The 25886-nt window shown below is 47.3% G+C and overlaps 1 long non-coding RNA gene across 1 annotated transcript; it reads right to left on the bottom strand.

Moving 5' to 3' along the window:
- Positions 1-9042: 9042 nt before the first annotated feature.
- Positions 9043-9989, bottom strand: LOC133279439 (uncharacterized). Its single transcript, XR_009746892.1, has 2 exons — positions 9832-9989; positions 9043-9537 (listed from the first exon to the last, which is right to left on the bottom strand). It is a non-coding gene; the product is annotated as an uncharacterized LOC133279439 (long non-coding RNA).
- Positions 9990-25886: the final 15897 nt, after the last annotated feature.

Genomic DNA, 25886 nt, shown 5'->3' with positions numbered 1-25886 from the left:
GAGCAGGGATGAGTCTTCATGAAGACTTACCCAGTTTAAGACCTGAAATCTCCTGAGGTTTGAGTTTTTGATCTGAAGGTAATTGTCAAAGCCAGTCAGCAGGTCTCTTACTGGGTAAGCCTTGCATGGACTTACACTAGTGTCAGATCCTTCCAGCTGCATCATGAGCATGGCAGGACAAAACTCACCCTGCACACAGAGGGCTTTCCAATTCTCAGACAGCAAAGAGGCATTGGAACACAGAGCAAAACCAGCCTAGAAGTGATTTTGGTGGCTGAGACTCCTCAGCAGAGAAACCTATTGAGGAATGGATGTAGCCAGGCACCGTTCAGCTCTCCGAGGGTTATAGGATTTGTAACCCCAGTTTGCCATCAATGGAGGGAAAGCCAGGGCTGTAACCATGGCCTGGCTTTCAAAGGGTGATTGTATGGGTCTGAGGTTGCAGCACGGCAGGGTGGAAAGGGCTTGCCCATAGAACAGCCTCCCTATGGTTCCCCTGTGAGAGCCACACGGCTCGGTTGACTTTTCACACCTAATTAAAGAGGAAAATTCACCAGGCTCAGGGTTGACTTTCCCGGGATCATGGTACCAATCAGCACACAGCGTTCCTGTGTTCAGGCTGGCGGTACTTTCGGGGCCCAAATGGGGTCAGATGGAAAAAACCTGCTTGACAGAACTGTCTGTCTCGGGAAATATCCTCCCTGAAGAACTGAAGTGTCCAAGTCCCTGGTCCAATAAAATCCACAAGTCTGGGCCTTTGCCTTTCCAGTGTGTTACGATCCTCCTCAGACAGATGTGGAAGTGCAGGGCTCTGCCTGGACCTCCTGCAGACCTATCTGCAGTGCGTTATCAACTGCAATGTGCCCAGAGCAGGGCAAATACTGGAGTGGGCATGAACACGTGAGGGCACACGTGTGCTAGTGCAGGCTCCACAGCTTGGTATCCCAAGCCTGTATCTTGGAGCAATTGAAGGAATGCTGTGCACAGCCTTCCCTGAGGGCTCATTTAGGTGTCCAGCTTTGCTTTCTAGGCCACTGCAAGATCTCTGCTCTCTGGATTATTCCCTGTGTAATTTTGAAAGGCTCAGCTAGGCACCACTGCAGATTCTGACTCATTCTGCTTTCCCATTCAGTTTGGCCTGAAATAAATGACACAAAGGGTACCAAAAAAATGAGAAAGATCATTTGTGTGAATGTGCTCTAGCTGCATAGAATGAGCTTTTTTCCCTTCGGCTGCTTATTGCTTACTGAAGTGGGAGAAGTGCAAAATGCAAAAGAAAACACAGAGCGTTCACCCCAGGAAGCTTTGAGTCTCGGTCAAAAGCCACAGTTTATGTCACAAACCCCTTGGGAATGATGGCTGACGCGTAGAGCAGAGCAGATACCTTGGAAAACATGATGGAAGGGGCTAACACATGAATTGAGAGTTGAGGAAATCCATTTTTAAATGGGAAGCAATTCTTTTTAAGAATTGGATCCAATAGGAGAGACACAGATTCCTGGGGGAGAGGATGGAAACTACTTTTTTTTAATGTGGGATCACATTACGGGTGGAAAAATTGACCTGCAGAGAGTGATTTCCTTCTTTCTGTCATTGACCATCTGCCAAGACCTGATTCTTTCTGGATATTAACAGAAGGGCTCAAAACACAAATGCTGCAAGCCCACCTTTTAAAGCTGAGCATTCCACACCGCCCCGTCTCCAACATGTCCCAGGTTTGCGCATCCTCAGACATTAACCTCATCTGTGATAAAAGTTTCCCTTTTGAGGACGCTATTGGAATGTGCCCTTCAATTACCTTTCAAGGCAACACACTGCACCTTCACACCTTCTCCGTCACCTTGTAAAGCACCAAGGTTCAAACCACTCTGTTCTCTTGGCTACTCCAATAGCTTCTGCAGCCCAGGGAAATCTCAGCAGTGTTTCTTCTGTCTTGTCATATGATACTTGCAACATCATTTCACAGTGTCTCAAGCCATGCTAAAGGTCATGAGATGCCTGGAGTTTTTGCTTTGCATTTAAATCGCTCCAGCTTGGAGCATGTTGGCAGTGCAGGCACCGAGTCAGGTCTTGCCTGCCTTTCTCTATTCTTCTTTCTGCCTCTCTCAGGATGGGATTTGCTCTTTCTTGGGGGGGGAGAGGTGGATGTCAAGCTGAGGTTTCTTCTTGTCACAGTGTGATTCAAATGAACTTGGAGGAGAATTCTTCTCAGCAACCACCTGGAATGTGTGGAGGAGGATGTATTTCAGGTTTGGGTTTGGGTTTTTTTACAAAGTCTCAGCTGGGTTTTGGTTTGGAAACCCCAAATTCAAATGAAAGATTGGTGACTGAGATAAAACAGATCTGAGATTCAAGTCAACCGGGTTTTGCTTTCACAAACCCCAAACCATCTTGGTTTGCTCTTCACAGAAATGAGGGAGGAAACCCCCCAAACTTTTATCTGACCCCTCCTTGAAATTCTTTTGATGTCCAAGATAAAATGGAACTGAGATTCACACAAAGTCCTGGGGGAAGAAGAGACCTCGAAATAAGAGGTTCTGGCCCTGGATGGATGCGACCCTGCACAGATTGGCAACTGAAATTCTTAAGTCATTGATCCTGGGAAAAGCAATAAATCACATTTGACAGCTTAAGAAAAAACAGTCTGACCTTGTGCCTGGTTTTGATCCCACTGATGCAGCTGGAGACCTCAATGAGCGCAAAAATGGCAGCTCTGAGCCAGTAGCCAACTGGAAAATGTGTGGAAAAAGGTCCTCTGTAGACTACTGGTATGGGGAGTAGGAAAACATCTCCCCAGGACAGTGGCCAGCCCTTCAAGATCAATCATTAGCTGAAGCTACTAAGTAGGTCTAAGAGCAAACACAGAGGAACAGGGGCAATGGGCATGGAACAGATGAAACCATAAACCAGGACAAAGACATTTCATAAAGAAAACAGTGACCATGGCTGTTATTGCTTAGCAGTCAGAAAGAAAACAAGTTCTCTATGCAATGAGCTATAAAACCACAAGATACAGGTAAAGCTGTAGACTGATACAAGCACCATGGTGAATTCACGCTGTGAAATGAGCTGAGCATTCAACCTATGAACGACCTATGGGCCATCTCCCAGTAAAGCCAAACTCATAAAGTCTGGACTTTCTGTAGGCAGGGAGAAGCTGGGAAAACAGGTTTATCTGTCCCCTGTCAGAAACCCACACAGTGTCCAACTGGTTCCACTGGGATGGAGAACATAATATCCCCCAACCGAGAGATGTTTACTTCTTACTCCCACCACCTTGTGCGTTCAACATCATCAGCTAGTTCAGAGTTGGGAAGCTCTCAGAAGCTCTGGAAGCTGCGCACAGTTTGGAAATGAACCTCGCCATGCAAAAAGCTTGCAGCCCTCCAGGTCAAGCCCTTTTAAGAACTCTTTTATTGCAACTCTACCAAATCCATTCGGAAAAAAAAGGGAAAAAAATCCTCCTGAAGATTACACCTTTGAAACGATAGCTACCTACGAAGTTTTAACACAGTAGTTCAAAGTGTTGGAAAAGACACTTTTACATTTTGCAGAGAACAGCAGGTTTTAATCTATTGTGACTCTTTTTTTTTTCTCCTCAGCATGTTTTGAGTCTGTTACATGAGTGTTATCTGTCCGGTTTCCAGGTTTTTATAATCCACTGGGGCCTGTGTAAATCTCAGGATTTCCTCTGCAGACTCGGCTCATGTTCCACAGCTGTGCTTGAGCACGTGTGTGAGGAAATTAGAAATGAAATCAGCTGATCCAGTGTGGATTAGGGCGAGGAGAGCAACCCAAGCCTTGAGGGCTAGCTGGCCTGTCTGCAGGGTCAATGCCACCCTCCGGAGCTTGTCCGTGGTCCCAAGTACGAGCTCCTGCATCCCCATCAGTCCTGCTCCACAGTGAACACCCAGGATCTTTGTGTCTTCTCTTCCTCATCTGCCTGCAATAAATTTGCAGTATCTCTTTGCCAGTTTAGTCGAGCACAACTAAATGGGAGAAGTGCCATGGGGTGTCAGCTCAGAGGAGGCCAAGTGTGGTTAAGTGAGGTCACAGCTGCAGCTGGGTGACAGTGGCAGTCCCACTTCCCACCAGCCTTTCCTTAAGCTCTTCCCACTGTGTTCACTTTGCCCTGCTGCCCCTGGTGCACGTGGTTTCTGCAGATACCCCACCAAATCATCCTGCTGTCAGCAGCACCGGTGAGTGGACATTGCGGGATGCTCAGCAAGGGCAGGGTGATGCTGTGTCCCAAAACCTGCCCTTGCCATTGGCAAAAGGCTTGCCCAGTGAGGATGGAACGTGCTACGGGCTCTGGTGCCAGTAGCACAGGCAGAGGTGGGCTGGGCTGAACGCTGCAGGCTCGGGGGCTTTTGTTTGATGCCCTCATGTGCTGTTTGAGGGGCACGAGGCTGTATCAAAGCCGGGCAGCAGCGTGGGTTTGGCTCTGGGGGTGCCAGGCGGGGGTTAAGTGAGCCCCAAGGGCTCTGGCAGTTCAGGGCTGGCCCTTTGCCCAGCAGCAAATCCCACTTCAGAAAGATTCACCCCACACAGCAAACTTTTCTCCCCAGAGATGGGTTTGCCATGAAATCCCCATGCCAGGTGATTTCTACCTGCTTGAAGTCTTGTTCCAAGTGCTCTGCTGCCAGGAGGGCAACCAGAGAGGGTCCATCCCTCTGCTCTGCAGGGGCCAGGAGCACCCCCATAGGCATCTGCTGGGGGTTTTCTCCAGTCAAACCATTTCTTAGCCTACCTGCTGTCCCTAATGAGGTCTGTAGCATCACCAGGAGCACAGCCCAGATCCCCTGTCGCTGGACCATTTTCTGCTCCTATTATTTATGCTTTACTCCTGTCAAAACTCTCCAGGCTTCCCAAAGACAGGAACATAGGGAAAAGGAGTGGTAACAATGTTTAATATAAATCAAGCTAATTGCAGTGTTGAGCACAGTCGAAGTGGTGCTGTATGGACGGACATGCGTGAACCCTGCAGCGCAATCACCCAGGGCACACCGGTAGATTTAATAAGCTGCTTGCTTGAATGGTGGTTCTTTCCTTTGCCAGCACCTGGGTGATTACAAACATCCATTTATCTCAGGATTGTCTCATGTGGAATTGGCAGCTGGGGTTGCTTAAAACGTCTGTGCGAAGTTTAAATGCTTTAAAGATTTTTCAAGGCGTAAGCGTTGCATACCACGGTCTGGCAACCGTCTGCTCTGTTTCTGGAACTGGAGACAAAAGGTAATGAGGCTTGGAGAGCAAGTTCCCCACGATGCTGCATGAACGCGGTGCACGAATGTGACATGCATGTGGCTGGAAAACCCCACTCCTTTTCCTTTTCAAGTAGTTGAAGGAGCAAGAGAACGGGAATCTAGCCCAGGTTTTCTGCACATTCAAGCAGCATTTCTCCCTCTAGGCCACGGGCTTATGCGTAGGGAAACAGAACAAAGGTAAAGCACAACTGTTATGAACTGAGATGAACTTCCAGCCAAAGTCAGGAGAAGGGAGTCCAACTCCAGGGAGCTGCACAGTGCAGAGGCCACAGGTCCTGACACTTCGGTGGTGGGTATCCAGCCAGCACAGCCTTTACATGCACTTGTAGTTAATAAGTGCCTGTCCTAAGGGTGGGCTCTGATGCCAGTTTTGGAAAGGGTGGTGGATCTGGTCCTGTGGCTGGCTTCAGAAATACAGATGTACCTCTCAGGTCCGGAAACAGGCTGGCAAAAGCTTAGTCACCTGGGACTGAAGGCAAGAGGTGCCTCAAACCAGGGAATATTCGCTTTCTCACAGAGCAATCACAGCAATTCACTGCAAACCATGTAACTGCTTTACAGACAGCAGAATTTTGGAGGAAACAGAGCTGGACTTAATCCTGTAACCAGTGCTCCTGCTAGTGTGGAGAAGGACACCGCAAGGGTATTTCCTGTGATCGTGGCAAGAAACAACCCTGAGCACCAGAACTAGTAAAACTTGGTTTTCTATGCTGATTTCTTGCTCTTCTGAGGCTTTGATGTCTAAGAAGGTGCAAGCTCTGGCCTAATTTTCCTTCCTGATGAAGTATCTGCACTAATTGGGTTTTCTGGTGTCTGATGTTACGGGAGGTTTTTCACCAGTGCCGAGTTGTGATATTGCTCTGGGAAGTCAGGAAGTAGCTCTGGAGCAGGGAAAGCTCAACAGGAATGACTGTGAATTGGCTAAATGCAGCACTGTTTGGCATAGGTGTTCAATAAGCAACTGTGATCTTGAAACCAGAGACAGTCTGGATACCTTGTGTGGAGCTTCACCTTTACCTGCTGCTTCAAGCCAGGGAGAGGGGCTGAGAAACTGAAGCTGGGTCCTCGTGTGCTTTGCTGGAGGGTCCCACCACCCAGGCACAACCGCAGCTGGTAGTGGGATCGTGGGTTAGGCAGACCCATCTCTACATGGGAAAAAAAGCCTTTTTGGAGCTTCAGAAGCCTACAGTGCTTTAGCCAGACTGGGACTGGCAGCCACAGGGATGGTTTGGAGAGACTGAATAGTTCTCTTCCACCTGCTACATCACTGTTTGGCTCTTTGGCCTTAGTGAGTTCATAGGATGCGGAGTCTCTGTATTTACAGGACTGTGGTGGTTCACATGCAGCTCTGATCCGCTGTATTCCCTGAACACCGGGGCAGGGTTCGGAGTGCATAACCCCCTAATGCAGTTATTCCTCCCACCTCTGTGCCGTGGGAGACCCCAGTCCATCTCCACAACCTTCCTGCAGCAAGCCCCCTCTAGCAAGCGCAGGGCGCCTTGTGTTCTGCATCCTGAAGGCTTGCTCTTCGGTGACTCAGTGGACGTGGTTTCTCACAAACCACCCAGACTGCATCCAGATGTCCTCCCTCACATCCAGCTGTTTCGGGGGAGGTAGTTGCAACTACCAGCTGCTTGTCACTGCTCCCCTGCCAGCAGGGCTGCCGGGGTCAGCGCTCCCTCATCCATCTCTGTCCGGAGGAGCCCCGTTAGCAGAGACCTGCTGCTCGCTCCCTTTCTGAGTTCAACTCATTTTTGTCTGAAAGAGGTCGGTCAGAAAGGACCCAACCAACAAACCCCTGCCTTGGAAAAGCTCATTGCCTCCAGCTGAACCTCAGCATCAGCTCTGCCTGCAAGACAGGACATTGGAACTATCATTGAGCTCTGAGCCCATCCTTTTGGAGAAAAAGGACCTCCTGCGCTACTCATTACAGTGCATAGTTCCTGCACATCTTGCCCTCCCTTCCCTCCCATGCTCATGCACAAACACACTTCCATCCCGAGGGAAGCCCTGGCCAGTGGACAGAGCCCTGATCCCGGGCCGTGAGCCAGCAGCTCCTTAACACTAATCCCATCTCTGCCATCGACGTGTTGTGTGGCCTTGGGCAAGGCATATATCACCCCTGTCTTGTTTTCGCCCCGGTTTGTAAGATGAGGATAATGATGCTGACTTTTACCTACCTCACTGAGCTGCCTTGAGGATTATTAGATAATGCTCGTGCAGTGCTTTGAAAACGCTCAGGGTGTGAAAGTCCAATTATTATAAAATCAAAACATTTTCAGCCCTCCTCATGAGTGGGAACAGAGCAAATGTGTTTCCCAACAGTTCCCAACAAAGCAGCAGCCACTAAAATGTTATAAAAGAGAGCAAATGCAGTGTGTGTGTGTGTACAGAACAGCAGCCTGGACTCAGCTTGAATCGATTCATGTGGGTTTTGACTTAGATTATCCAAGCTTACAAGGAACAAGGCTCATATTTCTGCTTCTGATTCTTAAGGCTGGATGGGGGTTCTTTTTCCCCCCCTTCTCTTTCTCTCTCCCACTTTTTCTTCCTCAAATGAACTCTTCTGGATCAGTCCTCATTAGGTTATTGGAAGTGTGCTGGTTTTCATCTTCTGGCCCCAAAATGGTGGCCTACCTCACTTCATTTAAACCTAAGGCCAAGCAGAAGGGAAAATTGCCCTTTTTTTTTCCTCCTTTTTTTCTTTTCCACAATACATTCCCCCTGCAGAAAACCAGCAACACATCTGGATAGTGTTTCGCTAGGGCTGCTCAAGGAATTATCAGAACAGTGTCCTTAGCTTCATATTATGATGTGCCGCACATTAAAAATGTCTGAGGGGGGGAAGCCACAAGAGCTATTAAAGAAAGCAAAGAAGTAAAAAAAAAAAACCCGAAACTTCCAACCCTCTGTTAGAAAGAAGAATTTCCATTTGGTCAGAATGTGAAATAGTTTTGCCACAAGCGATACTGAAAGGAGTTAGCAGTTATAGAACCTACTGCTTATTTAATCCCGCTTTCCCCATCAGGAGGATGCAAGCAGCTCATGGGGTGTCCTCAGGATTTGGGGATCGTGAACCTGGGGGAAGGCAGAGGATGGACACAAAGGAATCGGGTTCTTTCTACGTGGTTGGTGAAAGGAGCCCTGTGTGGCTGCCTGAATGCACCCGTCAACCAGTAACTCAGGCAACTTCAGCCCCCTTTGACAGAGACGCCAAGGCTAGCAAGATACCGAGCTCTTCCAGGGCTTCTGAGAATAGATCTTTGGAAGATCTTGGTGTTTTCAGAGGCCGTTAAATCTCTAAAATTTCTGGGAAATACGCAAAAGGGTCTTTGACTGTCCCCAGTCTAGAAACGCAGTTTATTGAGCTCCACTCTCGCAACCATTATGGAAGGGACCAGAGGGCTCATTTTCAAGATGCACGTGGGCACAGTTATCCTCCACTTGGTGACAATGGACTTAACCATCCCTACAAGCATAAAGGTGCTGTTTCATAAGGGAAAACAGCTCTTGAAGAGACCAAGCAAGCAATAAACTCAAAATGCAGGGTTCGTAAATAAGTTGTGACAAAGAATCTGTCACTTCCTGCCCTTCCTTTCCATGCACCTCTTGATGAGCTGCATTAAAAAGCACCTGAGATCCTTTATTGGCTTGTTCTAAGGGGATATAAACCATTTCTGGGAACCAATAGAAAGCAGGTTAGTAAAAGCCATGGTGACAGCTGCATACCAAAAGCAGACTAATAGCAGAGAGACAAAGGAATGGTAGAATAATCTGTATGAAATAAAGATTTTAATAGCAAAACCAAGTCTTCAGAGAGTGAATATGATCCAAAGCAAACCATACCTTTATATATGGGGATCTGGGAGAGAGAGAGAAAAAAGCATCTCATATTTCCCCCCCCCTAAAACAAATTACTCCTCATAGAGCAGTTTCATATCTGCTGCTAAATTATTAAACTCCTTCTCTAGGGAAAAGAGATAAAATAAACATCCAGCATTTCATTTTTTTCATAACTGAAGGAGGTTTGGGTGAGTGGAAAAGCAGGCGGGCCATGCATAACCAGGCAATTGAAATAAAATCATCAGATGTTTGGTGATGCTGAGATGATGTGGAGCCCGAAATAAATCAACAGCTTAAAACAACAGCAAAAACCCTCTTATATGCAGTGAGCTCCTGGTGCCAAGTTTTCCCCAGTCAGTGTCTGGAGGAAGTGGGTTGCAACACATTTGATGTAGGAGGCGAAGAATTTGTATGTGTCTGAATGAGGCTAGAAGGGACAACAAGGAGGAAATAAGCAGTAACTGATATAGGATTATGTCATGCAGCACAGGGTATGGATGAGAGCGTGTTTGGTTGCTCGCGTGAGCAGGAGCTGCCAAGAAAAGCTGAGGGGTGCCCAACATGAACGGGATCACCCACCAGCTCTGATGGAGACCCACTCCACGGAGAGGCAGGGGTGGCGGGTCTTGTGCCTGGCAACAAAACCAAGAGCTGAAGGAAAACCCTAAAGGCATGCAAGGTATGAAAGATATTCTGTGCAGTAAACCCAGGGTCCTCTGACCTTTCCCAGTCTGAATTTGGCTCATCTCAGTCTTGCTCCCATGCCTGGAGCTTGCCAACTAATCCTGGAGGTCAGGAGGAAGATCCAGAAGCACTGCAGGAGGTGGTCAATTGGGATGAGCAACCCATACAAATGAGCTTGCTGCTTCTGGCCAGATAGAAACTGCGAGAGATGAAGTAGGCAACAGGCTTTGGGGCTGTTTTGTCCCCCTGTCTCCCAAAGCAGCCACCTCCTTCCACACCCTGACCTTACCTTCAGTTGCAGAGGCAGCCATGCAGCCTGGGGCTGTGCTATCCAGGACAAAGAGGCAGCAGCTGCTTTTCCACCTCTTTTTGTATCCTAAATCATCATTGACTTCACCTGGAGCTGGCTCTGGGGCTCCCCACACAATACCAAGGCAGGCATGGAGATCTGAGATGTCAGATCACAGCAGGCGGCTGTGACAAGCTCTTATCCTAACTGGGAAGTTGCCTGCACCTAGCTCTGCAAAGCATCACTGTGCACCAGGGGTCAGAAAGGGATGAGTCCTTCCTTCAGTCCATCAATTCTCTGCTGTAGGCAGGTGCTGAAAGACTTTCTGAGCCCAGGCTTGTCTGGATTTGGAAAGTTTGGAAGTATTGGGCGCACCCTGGTTTTCCCAATGGAAAATGGAGCGTGAGTTCTTGCAGAGCCACCCAAAACTAGTGCTTCTGTGGTCAGAGTGTCTCAGAAAATAGAAAAGAACTTAGAAGGGTTTCCTTATCAGAAGACATGAAGCACTGAGATTCCCTAGGGAAGGCACCTGACTTCACCATGACAAGATTTCCTTCCTGATGGCTTCATCGGATTTGTGCAAATCTGTATGAACATTTGGCTTTGTGGATGCTTATCTGAAGGAAAATAAAATCCCACATCATCTGAAATCCACGTTTTCAATAGATGTGACAAAAGCTTTAATACTCAGCTTCATTTCCATCGGCAACATGATCAACATGGTTTCCATGGGAAGTTGTGAATGTGATCTCGATAGAACATATCCCCAAAATAATGTAGCTCGTTAAATGTGGCAGGGACGTGGTAATTCCAGGTAATGAATTCAAACAGTCTCTATAGTGGAAATCTCATCTCTTCTGCTGATCCAGGTTATTCACTGAGCCACAGCTTCTTATTACTTCCTGCAAGAAAAGCCCTTTGCAAGCACTCTACACTCTAAGGTTTTTATGGTTTCCATCTTTTACTACTGGGTGATGCATGGTTAGCACCAGCACCTTGCAAATTTTGACTCAAGTTGCCACCAAATGCACTTTGTCATTTGTTTCCCACAATTTAAGCTGCAATATCTCTTTTCAGGGGTGTGCAGACGGTAGGGCACAGAAAAAGGAAATAGGAAGAGAAAAGACATAGCTCTGGAATGTTTCTTGGAGTTTGAGCAATCCCTTCTGACTCCACAAGCATTGTACTGAAAGAAAAAGACAGGGCAACTTGATGGGAAAGGAAATTTTGCACAGCTCTTAGGCTGAGTTTAACAGATTGTGTGAAAGGGAAGTGGTCCTGGGATAAAGCAGCGTTTCCCGATCTGGAATCAATACCGTCAGGAAGTAGAACCATTCACCATGAAGTGAGAAACAACACATGGTTATTTCATTATATTTACCTAATAAAGTACCTCGCTTTCATGTAGCATTGAAAAACAAGGTCTCTTGTGGCACTTAATAAAAGAAGGATGCTTGCAAATGGCACAGCACTTAAAGAGGAATGGATGAGCAACATTTCCTTCCATTTTTTCACTGTGAAACAGTCTCTATTTTAGCATGTAGGAAATTATCCTTCCCGGGATGCTTTTATTGGAAAGATAAACAAATATTCTCGAGTTTTGCCTTATGATACTCTGCTGAGGAGAAATATTTCACATGCATTTACGTTGCAGGTTTGAAAGCAGTATATGGGTAACCGACACTGTGATTCCCATCATAGGTGCAAGCCCCTGGACACCTTAGAGCGATGCAGAGGAGGGCACAGGCAGCAGCTGTAAATCCCCTGGTACTCTCCCCCTGCCACGTCTCCCCAGTGCAATGAGAAATGCTTGGAAAGTCAGGCTGGCTTCCTAGCTTTGATTGCCACATGTGTGGGATCTCACAGGAGGAACGTGGGCAGGACAGCAATGGAAAGAGCATTTCCACCTCCACAAGGCATTTAATGAGAAATCAGGCCCTCCTCTCAAGGCGAAGGACCCGCTGTCAAGGCTTGGGGTTGTGTAACTGGGGTGGCACCCATGGGTGCCCACATCAAGTGCAGAGCTGTGATTGCAATGCAGGGGGATGCAGGATGCTGTCGCCTCACAGCTCCCACTTAGGGCTCAGGGTTGGGATCCTGATGTCTCTGATGCAGAGCCATGAGCATCACAGCCAGCTAGATTAAGATCTGGTCACATTACAGCACTGTGAGCAGACGGGTTGTCAGACCAGGGCTGCTGCTGCTGCTGTTGTACTGTGCAGGTAGGGTTTCAGTACATACCTAAAGATTTGTCTTCATTAACATGCCTTTAATAGCACACACATGTTGCTCGAGGCCTGACAAAGCCTTTCCTTCCTTCAGTGAGTGCTGGCTCATGTTGGAAACGACCTTAAAGCTCATTCAGTTCCAACCCCTGCCACAGGCAGGGACATCTTCCACTAGAGCAGGTTGCTCCAAGCCCCATCCAAGCTGGCTTTAAACACTGCCAGGGATGGGGCAGCCACAGCTTCCTCGTGCATCCTGACAACTTCCCAAGACAACAGGAAAGGCAGAGGCTGTCCAGTGAAATCCACCTCTAATGGTGTTCCAGGGAAACAACACCTCTTCCTTAATTCTTGCTGTTTACAGCTGGTTTGACAGAAACATTTCAAACGCTGGACCTGGAGGACTTTCATCCCGCAGCGCTCACTTCCACTTCTCATCACACTCCTTCAGCGTCTGATGTGAGCTATTACAACCCAGAGCAGCTCAGAGTGATCCCCGAGTGATTCCCAACCAGGTAAATCAGGCTCCAACACAACCACCTTTGCAGGATAAAGCACTCTGAAAACAAACAGGAGGAAAAGCAAGACCTGACCCATGTCGAGAAAACACTTGTGCGCATTCTTCATCATTTCTAACCTTAGCCTGTTACTAGAAAACCCCATCAGGATGTGCTGGGAAGGGCAAGACAACTGCTGAAGAGCTAAAAAACAACTTTCATTTTCTCCTTGAGCCTGCAGCTGTCTGCTGGACGGAGGCATTCCCTCTCCATAACAACAGCTGGAGCGGCCAAAAATGGCACGCCGGGCTGCTGGTAATGGACTGTGCAACTCCTGGATGTATCGGTTACAGGCAGCACCTCGCAGATGCCACTTCCGTTAGAAAAGTATAAAATGGGGAGGGGAAAAAAACCCCACAGATGGAAAAATTATTTGCCTGACATTGGGAATTCTTTCTGTCACATGAACCCTGACATGTGTTACGCTATAAAAGGCAGGCGGGAGAGGCGGTGGGGGGAGAAGGGAAACTGGAGGAAGGGAAAATTCTCCATGAACTTGCTTTTCACCTGTTGTCTCAGGACAGAGCGTCTGGGGAAGGAGGTGGGATGTCTGTGCTGGCGGTGGCAAGATGAGGGCATCAGTCCGAGATCTCTTTTCCCATCACTCCTTCTAAGAAGGATGGACGTTTCCCACATGCAAAAGGCTTTTTGCTTGTTGGCTTATCTAGTAATGAAATGGTGTGTTTTGCTCTGGAAAATTGAGTTCCAGCTCAACTTGGCATGAAGGAAAATTTGGTAGCGGGCTCTGATCTGTGATAACCCAGGGAAATCATCTGCTGGCTGAAGAACGGGATGGGAGGGAAATGATGGAGCTGGAAGAGATGTAACAGAAATTCTGGCTCCATCTGATGTACATGGAGGTTCCTGTGGGCCAAACACCTATCTATCTGTCTGTCTGTCTGTCTGTCTGTCTGTCTGTCTGTCTCTATCTATCTATCTATCTATCTATCTATCTATCTATCTCTCTCTCCATCTCTGTCTATCCATCTGTCTATCTGTCCATCTGTCTATCTGTCCGTCTATCTCTCTATCTCTCTGTCTCTCTCTCTATGTCTGTCTGTCCATCTATCTATCTAGCTATCCTGCCTGCACCCAAACCTGTGATACCATGCAGGACTGGGTGTCCTGAGGGCACACTGAGGGCTAAAGGCATGGCAGGAGCCAAAACCCCAGTGTGCACAGAGCCACAGATCCATAGGACAAGGGTGGGAAACACCCTGTAGCCCATGACAAGTGCGTGGTGTGCCTGCATGAAGAAAACCTCATTAAAACATCCTTTCCACCAAAGGAGTTGTTCCCCCTTTCCCTGTTGTGAAGATATCAATATGAATTGTCAACATCATGTAGGAAATGTTCGCAGTGAATGGTTCTCAGCAGATGCTTTCCAGGTCCAAAGTGCTTGCAAACACTGATTAGTTACAGTACTGCAGCTTATTAATCACTGCCGTTCCTCATTGCTATAGCTCATGTCAACATTTCAGTGCTTTGTCTGGTGCTGATTTCCAGCATAATCCCCTTAATCAAAGCTGCTCCCTTCCAGCACACGGCTCATCCCTGGAGCCTCCGATGGTGGCTCATCTGGCGTGTTCACGTTTGAACTGGAGCTGCAGCCAGCGCCTTTCACTAGGGGAAACTTGTTCTGCTATTTCACAGCAGAAGTAGCCAAGAGGAATGGGACAAACTGCCACTGTGCAGGGATGGTGGCTATGCTGGGAGAGGGGGGGCTGCTGCTGCCCAAGGCCTGGGGAGAGAAGGAGAGAGGGGCTTCTAGGAGAGCTGGATACAGACCTTTCCCAGCAGGAGGCAATGGGCAGAGCTTCCAGCTGGATGTGAATTAGATGCAAAAGAATAAGGTCCCAGTGAAAGGGGTTAAATCCTGGCACAGGGGCAGAGGAAAGCTGTGGATCTTCCATCCTTGGAGCTATTTGACACTCACACAGGTGAAGTCCTGAGAGATGTCATCTCATCCTGAGGTTATACCAGTCATCTCATGTCATGTCATCTCATGTCTATGTCATCACATCCTGAGGTTATACCTGTTTTGAGCAGGGAGCTGGGTTAGAGGCCTGTTGTTATCTCTTTGGGATCTGCATGACAGCCCTATAACAGGGCAGACTTTGCTTATCTCCTCTTTATCCTCTCTTTACACCATTAGCATCATCTTCTCAGGAGCCCGACAGTAATTTGCTTCCAGTTTTGGAGCCTGTGGATTGAAGTTTTTGCACTACAGACCCCAGCGTAGCCCTGGGTCTGCTTCCCAGCGTCTGACTCTGCCCATCCCTCCCTCCGTTCCTCCTTCTTGCTCTCCTTTTCTTCTTCTCTTCCTCCCTCCCTTTCTCCCTTCTTTCCTTCCTCCCTCTTTCCTTTCCTCCTTCCCTCTCTCCCTCCATCCCACCTCCTCAACTCCTAACCTTTTGTTGAGCACGGGAAGCCGCACAACCCCCTTGCCCCAAAGTGCCTCCCATCAGCTGCCAGACGCAGGTGGATTGCAGGAGCCTTTAGCTGCTTTCTGTTCAGCAGCGGTGAGAAAAGGCAGCGAGTACAAAGGAGTAGGTACAGAGGTAACTTTTGCTTCGAACTTCAGCCTCCCCGTTAGAGCGAGCTGGAAACATTCGCTGGTGGGAGAATGTTCCTGGTGACAGGTCCTAAAATAATTGTGGAGGTGACATGAGTGAGCGACACTGATAATGAGCACGAGTTGGTGGAGCTGGCATAATTTTCTGCAGAGCTCTGTGGTCCCTAAGGATGCTTTTACGCCCCCGCTGGGCCTAATTTAAGAGAAAGTTTGGGAGTTCGACTTCACCCGGAATCCAGCCGCCTCGCTCGAACTTTTCCCATTCCTCTGCTAAAAGATAAACATTAACTCGAGGCTGACTTCTATTGAGATGGAGTTTCCAGCTCCTTTTCAGTCCTCTGGGGAAACATAATTCCATGGTGACTCACTTGCAGTGTCCCAGACAAGCATGTCCAGAGCGGCTGGGGAAGGGATGTGTTGTGTCCTCACCCATTAGGGTGATCCCAGAGGAGGTCACCCCTTCTTGGCTTCCATCTTCCGTCACTTTCAACAAGGTGGAAGGAGCAAATGTCATTCCCGATGGGTCATTTTGCTTATTGCTTTTTGGCAATTGCTATACAAATGATGGGGAGAGGATTTAGGCTCAGAAAACCCAATCAGGGCCACGGGGTTGTATTTTTGGGAGGGTTTTAAGACATGTTTGCAGCATAGATAAAAACCTCAGTGTATTCACTGTATACTGCATATTCCAGCTCTGGAGGTTTAGATTAAGCCACTTAACTGCTTTGGGATGAACAAAACTCTTCAGTTTTGGTCTAAACTCCAACCTGGACATGAGGCTGCGACACTGGAGCTGTTTGGGGAGCTCATGGTTCAAAGTGGAGATCTGCTGCTTTATCACACACCGAATGGAGATAAATTCTGAGTCAAGTTCCTCTTGCAGAGCAGATATAAACTGAGTCCAGCAGCAGGCTGTACCTGATCTTGCTTTTAGGTCTTGCCGTTAGCTACCAGTCCTGCAGTTGAGCCACCAGGATCAGAGGTTTCCCATGACACAGAGCAGGGAAGAAGCTTGCATTTTGCTAAAGAAATCACCAGGACCATACACGAGTTTCTCTTTAAGTTTTTGCATAACTTCTATGTCCAAACAAGCACATGTACTTCCCTTTTAAGCTAATCCAGCAAGAACACCCAGACTCTCCCTCCTGAACATGGCATTCTATTTTGCAGTAAGCTAAAGGAACACCTTCCCTTTGTGCTGGCTGAAAGAACCTAGATATCACCTTTGAGCTCTGATAGTAACTGGGGTGGAGACTAAGTCTCCAGAAGGCCTCAAGGATTGAGACCATTCTGATGGATGGTGGCTCCTCTGCCACCAGCTCAACTGCAAGTGGGCCCTAAGAGAAACCAATGGCAGTTGGCCCTTCTTCATGTCCAAAGTGTTTCCATCCCACTAATCAAATCACTGCCAGATTTATATTCTGACTGTGATTCTGCACATTACAACCCCCTTGACGCATTAAAGCTTTTCCAACGTTAATTTTCCAGATAATTTACAGTTTTTCCCTAAACTAATTAAGTCACTAACTAATTTTATGACCCTTCCCTTTTCATCTAGAAATTCATTTTATGGAGAGAATTACAAGCTACCCTCTACTTTTCTTTCATGTATGTTTCCTCCAAAAGCATCGTAATTAGAGATCTTCAGCTTTAACGCCTCCAGATCATTGCAAATGAATGATGCCTCCATAATGAATAACCTAATCAACCTGATCAGCCTTTATTATTTCCAGGCAAACTGCAAAGAAATGATCTTCAGAGAAATTTCCTTCATTTATGGAGCTCACAGCATAAAGTATGAATGGTTTGGAATGAATTTCTTTACGTATACACATGTACCTCCCATGTACATCGCAAACACCCAATTCAGACATAGTGTCATCAGAAAAAGTACTGATTTATTCATTTCTCAGCTGGTGTCAGTGTTTAGCACAGTTCACAGATCCTTGGGAACTATCGATTTCGGTCTTCTTTGCTTGTGATAAGTGCAATTAATAAAATGGATTGAGCTTTTTTCTCGTTGGAAATAAAAGCATTCGCATGGTGCTGGCACTGAAGTCGTCTCCAGGCAGGCACTGTGGCCCCCCGATGGCAGGAGGCTTTGCAGCTCTCATTGCACATCTAAGAACTGCTACAGACCTTTGGTCCCCTCTAGTGGGCTATCCACAAAAAGCCATCTCAGAGTCCAAACTGCAGCTGCCTCAGAGGTCAGACCCTTTTCCTGCTTTGCTTCTGCTGGCTTTGATTTCAAATACCGAGGTAACATACCTGTGCACTGCTGTGGGCGCAGGAGGCATTTCCAGCTGCCAGTTCAGACAGGATGAGCAGGGGTGTTAAGACACACTGTCTTGGAAGAGATTTGCCTGTCACTCAGTGTAACCTGAAAACATAAGCCATTGGGAGTCAGTGAAGGAGAGTTATTAATAGTGAAAGGAGCACCTTATGGGATTCAGCATCACCTGCCTTGAAGTGATGCTGGGAGAGTGACTGGGTACCACATGGTGAGACTCCGCTGTGTGGGAAAATGGGCTGGAGAGCAATTTGCTGGAGGGAAACAGCTCTGAGATTGATGGGATTTCTCATCCTGCTCACCTAATCCCTCAGTGTCCCCTTTACAGGCCCAGGGAGAGGGGACTGCCCAGGGTGATGCAGCACCCATGTGCTCTGCTTCGGGGGTCTGGAGTTGGGAGCCCTCCTGCGGTGTCTGGCTGGGCTGGTTGTGATGGGTTTGCCCTCTAAAGCAAATTTGCCTCACCCTCCCTGCAAACCCTCCATCTGATTGTGCAGACTCTCTTTAGAGCTGAAGGGAAGAAACACAAGTAAAATCCCTTTTCTTGGCTGCATGGCCTGCACCTCCGGAGTAGCTCATTAAAAAATTAACAAGGGATGGAATCAGCGGCAGGATCGCTCTGAAGCGTCTTGCTGAATTCCAACAGTGTCCTCTAGTGGTGTCCTCTGTGAGCGGTCCTTCCTAAGGCTCTACTGCAAAGGGGACAGCTAAAGCAAGCCTGAACAGTGAGTAATAACAGAGAATTAAAGGGAATTCATGAGCTTGAAGGACTCTTCTGGGAATACAGCCCCCTTGTACATCTCTGCCCAATGGCTTTTCTGCTCCTTACCAGCCCTGAGCTTTTCCTGAGCTAAATTTACACTAAAAATTAGGGAAATGGTAAGCTGGGATATTTGGTGCTGTTACCAGACACTTACCGGCTACAATTACAAAGGGAGCTAAAGATCATTATATATATATATATATAAATAGATTAATCTTTGGGATAAAATTTTATTTTAAACATCTAGTTGTGATTTCTCCTGTTACTTCACCGTTTCTCATACTCCTCACCCCAGGACACCAGGCAATCAGACAGTCATCACTGCTTTCATCTGGTCCCACTGGAGACCCTCTCCTGTTATTAATGTGAAAGAAAAACTACACTCGTGTGGCAAAGGAGGAAAAAGCCCTGATATGGATAAAGGTAGATGGGAGCATTGGGGGAAAACATCACCCAAGCCCTAGCTAATAAATATCATACTGGTTTGGAAGAGAGTTGATTATTGCACTTGATTTCTCAGAGTTCACCTGGCTGGAAAGAGGAACAGAGTAACCTGCCTCAGAGCAGTATGGGCAGAGCAGCCCAGGAAAGCTGTGTGCTTGTATACCTTTAATAACCCCTTTCCCCACATCTAAGCATCTATTCTGGATATCTGACCAGGTAGCAAATGGCACATGCCTGGTTTGATCCCATCTCCAGGGCTCAGCTGAAGAGTTGCCATCTCAGCACCTGACAGAGGGTGCTGTCAAGTCAGTGTATGGCAGAACAAATCTTCACCCCATACCTCTGCCTGTCACTTTAGCCTTACAAGAGGCAGGAACACTCTAAATCGTCTGAGCTGGAGTCTCTTTCATCCAAGAGTAGGCTTTGATTTCCATCCGACAAGCCAGACTCTGGCTGCCTGATTAAATTGCCTTAAAGCCCTGAGAACGGAGCTCTGGGGATGGTGATCGGTGCCAGCTCTTTCAAAAGCTGTGCTAATCACTCCAGGTGATTATTTTGATTATTCCTGCTTTACCTCTCTTCTTTTGCTGCCAAATTCACCCCCCTGCTTTGTGCAATTGCCTGACAATTCACTACGGTGCTCTTCTGCCCAAACTTAGCAAGGATTGAAATGATGATAATGATGCTGAAGAAGACAATGACAAAATTCGCTCTGGAGATTTGGGCAAGGCAATAAATTACATATATTCCCTTTCAAAACTGAAAGAGAAGGGCTGTGTGAAGTGTTTTCTGGCAGGCTGGAAAGATCTTATCAGAAAGAGATATCTCACAAAAAAGCATCACTTAATTCTAGTGCGAGTCCTTCAATGAGATGGAAGAAAAGGTGGAAGGAGAAGTTGTATAGAGCTCTTTACACATGTTCCTCGATTTATAGAACTGTTCATATCTGGATTTGGGGCTGAAAATTGGCTCTTCTTGCCCTGACAATGAACCTGCGTGAAGCAGTGACCCAGTGGCTATGTTGTGCTGCTCTTTCTAGCTTGCATGGCCCTGTTGTCATGGTGAATTACTGCAAAAAAAGATGGGGCAAACCCAATCCAACCCTCTGTGGGAGCATCCTGTGGACAGTGCTGATAACTCAGCCTTAAGTGGTGATGCTGTGGCAGGAACAGTGGGCTTACATTCCCAGGCTCTGCTCTGGACCAGGTTAGAGGAGGAATTTCCCTTAAGGAAGCAAACAGGCTCATTCTAAGAGGTCTGGGCTTGTGGAGGAGTTGATGGCTGCAGGAGAAAGGTCACCTTTGCTCTCCAGAGATGCTGATGAACAGAAGCACTGCAGCTCTGTCCACTCTCCACCACTCACTCATAGCAGGGAAAGCTGTCCCTGGACTGTGCTTCACCATGCATGACCCACCTCCGTTTTCCTCAGGTGCACAATGATCTTCCCCTGACCTTCCAGCACACAAGCTGTTCCCACCGAAGAGGAGCTCAAGCCATGCCACAAAGTCACTTTTATACTGAGCGTTGCAGTTGGTCTAGGAAACTTGCCCAGGAAAAGCTTCTTCGTGAGCTCCGGAGCATCTCAGAGTGAATCCACAGCATTTTTCTCAGTGCTCTAGGGGATTTAAAGACACCAAATAATAAAATATAGGACCTGAGGATCTTTTGGTTTGTCAGTTAAAGCAAACAGGGTTTGTGCCCCAATAGCCCATCCCATTTCACACCCTCATTTCTCCCTCAGAGACAGCGAGGTCATGTAAAATTCAATCACAATGTATGACTGAAGATGCGAGAGTGGCAAGTGAATGTAGCTCACAAGGGAATAGAACACATCGTGATGCATTTGTAGCCGTGTGTCTTTTGGTCCTGCCCTCCAGTGTGTCTGTCTGGAGGCACATTAAAGGAGGAGACACGATGCAAATGGGGAGCTGTGAAACCTGCAGTGATTAGCCCAGGGCACATCCTGTTCTGCTGTCTGGCACTGGGTTTCTAATTAAATAATTGCAAGCGTTGTTTCCCCATATGAAATAGTGTTCTCTTAATAAATACAGCTCACGGGAATTAATTCTGATTCAAGGCTCTTGCAAAATAAATACAGAGACAGCCTTCATTATTGAATGGTATTTTGCTGGGGGCGAGGGGAGAGAAAGAGCTGGGCTTTACGTATATTAAGCACGTTAGGCTTTTGCTACCCGGATGCAGGTGGTAAAGAACATGGTAAGTAGCAGACTTCACTTGTGTCTCTCTGTCCTTGCCTATCCCCAGTTTCCCATCACATCCTTGTCATTTCAGGCAGATTCCTGTAAGTCAGAAGCTTTCCTGAGAGGTGCAAATCAATCGGAAGCACGATCGCTTGTGCCCGGGATTCAGGATAAGGCTCAGATAGGAAGATATCTGACGTGGACTGAATAAAACATTACAAGCAACAACAGCAAACCCTGCGCTACCCATCTGTCTGCTGCAGCCATCTGCTTGCTGTTGTTGCAGACCATAACCTCTCCGGGAGAAGACCCTGTCTTGGTTATACCCAGGCTTTGTGTTTACCAGCTTGAACTCTACCTGCTGCAAAGTATAGAAAATAATGAGGGAGGAGAGGGGCAGGTTTTATAGCTCAGGCACAGAGCTGGAAAGCAGAAGATCAAAGTTCAGTTCCCTGTTGGATGTCAAGCAAATAGTATCACCTGTCTCCAAAATAATGGTAATTCTATTGCTGTAACTCACAGGATAAAGGATAAATGCATTAATATACATGATACGTGCCAGAGAAAATGAAAGACAAGGACAGAAACATCAGAGAAGTTGAGCAAGGTCTCTTCGACCTGATCTGCACCTAAAAGGTCCCTCCTGCTGAGCTCCCCAGGGTGCAGGTCGTGCAGGGCAGGACTGCTTTAGAGAAATCAGAGCATCCCTATGGATTCACAGAGCAAAGTCTCTATGGATTCACACAGAAAAGTCCCTTGGTTCAGTGCCGAAAGAACGGAGCGACTCCTTGCCATTTTTTCCAGGCCAATCCCATATGCTTGTGCACGGTACCCTGCAGGATCCCTGAGTGAATAATGCCCTCCAGACCTACCCTCGCTCCCTCGCAGGCCTGGCCTGCAGTGCTGCCTTTTAGATGCTGGAAGTGTGGGAAATGAAAACTTCCAGGAAGTTCAGTTTTCCAAACCTTGACCTGCCAAGGAAGTCAGGAATGAATCCCAGGTCTCCATTCCTCAGTTTTACAAGCAATGACTGCAGCCAGTGGGTAATTTACTGCTAATTGTTTTTTAATTTCATGCTGGGAGGAAAAATACAGGCAGTCCTGGGTGGTGAAGCAAAGGACCTACCAAGGTAATCACTGCTGCATTGATTGAATTGAGTGAAACACAGAGCCGGTGTCAGCAGAGCTCTTTTTGTCTTAGGTGCATCCAATTGTTGAAAACACAGTTGAGCTTCTAGCATCAGAGGTGAGAAGCAAAGAGGGCTTAAAATAAAACCATCTGCATCCTGCTCTGTGCTCCTGTGAGCTGGGAAGACAAAAGCCACAGTCTCCTGCACCCTTAGCCACTGAAGATAGCAAAATCACAGTGAGGGTTATCAAGCCTGCTTCTTGCTATAGCTGAGCCTTTTCCTTCCTGTAATCCCATACTGCAGGTTGAGTGCATCTGTTCTGTGCAGTACCTTTCTATACCTGATCTCCAGTGTGATTAATACAGGCAAGCTGTGAGTGAACCTTACGTTAGTCATTGCAGGTATCAGGGTTCTGGTAGCTCAGACTTAGTGGATGCTATTAAGAGGGTAAGGCCCACCTCATGCCATCCTGACACATAACAGTGGGGTAACTAATAACGCAGAGCTGCATTTTGAGCATCTTGGGCAAAAGATACTGCCACAAACACTGAGCAGGAGTAACAGAGATGAATGGAGCAGGTGCTGATCTTTGAAGCTGAGTTAGTTGCAAGCAGTAATTGGGGAAAATGGGATATAAATTGTAGCACGTGACACTTTAACACCACTCCACTGAAATCAAACGGTATCTTTAAAACGTGCTTTTAGCCACAAACCGAACGTTTAGGCTCACCATCTGGGGATGAGAGTGTTACCGTGGTGCTGCAGACATCCTCTTCATTCAGCGTGGAGCCCAGGGAATCCCTTCTAAAGCACAAGAACAGCTGGGAAAAGGTAAACGATAGCATTTTAATAGCACTCACAGCCCGTGTAAGAGGCTAGGCTGGCACGTAGGACACCTGGCTACAAAATGTACATGCCAAAATGATGTTTCTGATGTAATATGCAGCCTATCTTAGGTACTTAAATGGTCCTTTTTGCTATAAACACTTCACACCGTGAAAAAAACCCTCTTTTGGCAGGATGCAGGACACTGATCTTCCCTGTTGGCCAAAGGGGAAAAGAAGCCATAAAAAGACTACAAAAATTGGCCACAGTCTATGTCACCAGAGAGAGAGAAGAGCAACCTTGTGATACGAGCATTTCCAGATGGACCATTGGGAACAGGCACGGTACAGCTGCAGTGCAAACACTCGTGTCACCCACCCATTTCACCTCTTGGGGAAAGACTAATGGTCCAGGTTTGCCAGTCCCTGCGGGCTTTGGAAGAGCTCTGCCCCCTTGCACTGACTGCATGGAGCAGCCTGGGAATGTTGCCATTTGGACCACTCTAAAATCAGATTGGCAAGCGTTAGCAAATAACTGGATGAAGCATTACTACAAAAGTCCTAACAGGTCCATTCCACCTACACGTTGTATGCACCAAAAAAATCATTAAATAATACTTCTGTCATCTCCTATTCCTCCTGTGAATGATTATAGCATAAATCTTTATCCTTTTTAATCTTATTTATCCTCACATTGCCTCTGTGAGATCAGGCAGCGCTGCCATGTACAGCTGAAGTGAGGCACAGGGAGATAAAGGAGCTTTCTCAGGGTGCACAAGAGTGTACCCACACACCGTGTGTCACACAGACCCAGCATGCTGACTACTACAGATCCAATTCACTTGCTTATTTGAGGGGTCTTCCAACCTTTAACAGGACAACAGGGGTGTGTTTTCCGTCTTCTGCCTGCCTGTAGAGTGCTTCCATGTAGGACTAAACCCAAAGTGGGTGAATTCTTATTCAGTAGAAGTGCAGAAGAGGGAAACCCGGCACAGAACAAACTGGGAGTGACAGCACCCCAGTCCCACGTGGGTATAAAGATCTAATCCTTGGCATGTGCCAACTTGCTAGAAACCCTTCATTTTGCACACATAGCCAACTCTGCTGATGCTCACTGGAACCTCACCACGTTTCTTGACTCAGACATCATCACCTGCATCTTATCATCACCTACAGCTCTGTCTAACAAGAAAGTCAGTGCTCAGGTCCAGCAAAGTGGGTGTCATTTACACATCTTTGCCTCCAAGCCAGCTCTTTGCAGAAGCAGGATCCATATGTCTTGCCATCCCTTTACAGCACTGGCTGTTCTGCTTGTTCGCACTGCGCTCGCTGCGTCACAAACAGATCAGCCTCAAGCACTGAGGGCAAACACCTCCCTGAGAGAGCTGGAGGTTCAGGCACATTCCTGTTGACTCCTTGTTACTGTACACGTAAGCCTTGTTCTCACTTACAGGAGCAAAATGTCAAGATAAGCTTAAATGTCAGGCCCCACGTGAAGCTTGTCAGTCCCACCGCGAGCATCCTCCGTGGAGCAGGGATAAGCCACTGCAGGATCTGATGCTGGAGAAATGTGCTACTCTTTCCTATGCATGCAACACAAAAGAGCTTTGTGAGCCCCAGGGACCACCGTGCACCCTCCTCATCCTGAATGATCAGGAATCTCAAGTTTTACCAAGCTGCCTAGGAAACTCCTACCCTGCTGCTGTGGGAGATCGAAGAGGCTGTTTGGGCACTTCAAACCATGAAGAAGGGTGCTCAAATTGGGGCAGCAATAATTTAAAAGGCTTTTTTTTAATGTGTCCTTTTGAATTTGAACTTTAAACAAGAATGAAGCATGAAGATCTTGATAAGATTGTCCCTAAAGATGAAGCTTGTGTACTGCTCAGGCACAGTGCAAATGTGACAATGGCTTAATGTTCTTTCTTGCTAGCAAGCTGTCTTCCCTCTCCTAATCTGAAGTGGGATCATGGAGCAAAGAAAATCAGAGATTAAGTGGTTTAATCAAAGTGATACAGGAAAAGGAAAGCAGTGGCTGTGCTCTGTAATGGACAGTTAAACAGCAGGAGCGATGGGATGGGAAGGCCTGGGGGGAAGGGAAGACAAGGTGGAGGAGGAGGAAGAAGAGGAAGGAGAAGCAAAGCATGACTCTACAAAGCTTCTTGCTGAGCTTCTGGTTTGCTCCGGACTTGCAGGTACATGCAGAGCTCAAGGAGGGCTTAAAAATCCCTGTGGAAGGCGGTGCAGGTTTCACCCAGCTCCATGCTGCAGGGGGGGATACATTCCCACTGGGAGGGAGATGGTCCAGAGGATACAGCCGTGACCCCCATGGGCTCACAGTAACCACGCCAGGACTGCATCAAGTCATTCATCCAGGATGCATGGCTTCCCTAGAAGCAATTAGAAGTGTAAAAGCTGAGAGCCAGGGTGTGAGGGTGTTCAGCCTCTTCCAGTTCAGTTCCTGTACCAAGTCTCAGCCAGGCACAGTGCTTCTGCCTTTCCTTTACCTCCTTCCTAGCAGAACAAAGCCCAGCTTCTTTCAGGCTTGCTTGATAAAGTCTCTTACTACGTGTCTAATACAAGAAAGGAAAGTTAAATAAGGTGAAACCTGAGCAAACTAAACCCAAACCTTCCCTTCGAATGGTGACATGTAGTAGCCACCCTTTCTGGGACTGAATTATCAGGTTTCAGTGAACATCTGCTGCTCAGAGGTAGCAGGATGGAGATATTCCACATGTGGAAAAAGGAGAGAATTAAATAAACACAGTTGTTGGGAATAAATGAAACCTAATCTAGGA

The sequence above is a fragment of the Pezoporus flaviventris genome, unplaced genomic scaffold (genome assembly GCF_033815535.1).
Source record: "Pezoporus flaviventris isolate CSIRO_AGI_PZ_B2104156 unplaced genomic scaffold, CSIRO_AGI_Pfla_v1 ptg000078l, whole genome shotgun sequence".
Classification (NCBI taxonomy): Eukaryota; Metazoa; Chordata; class Aves; order Psittaciformes; family Psittacidae; genus Pezoporus; species Pezoporus flaviventris.
The sequence above is the reverse complement of the archived record's forward strand: the minus strand, read 5'-3'. Positions and strand labels throughout refer to the sequence as shown.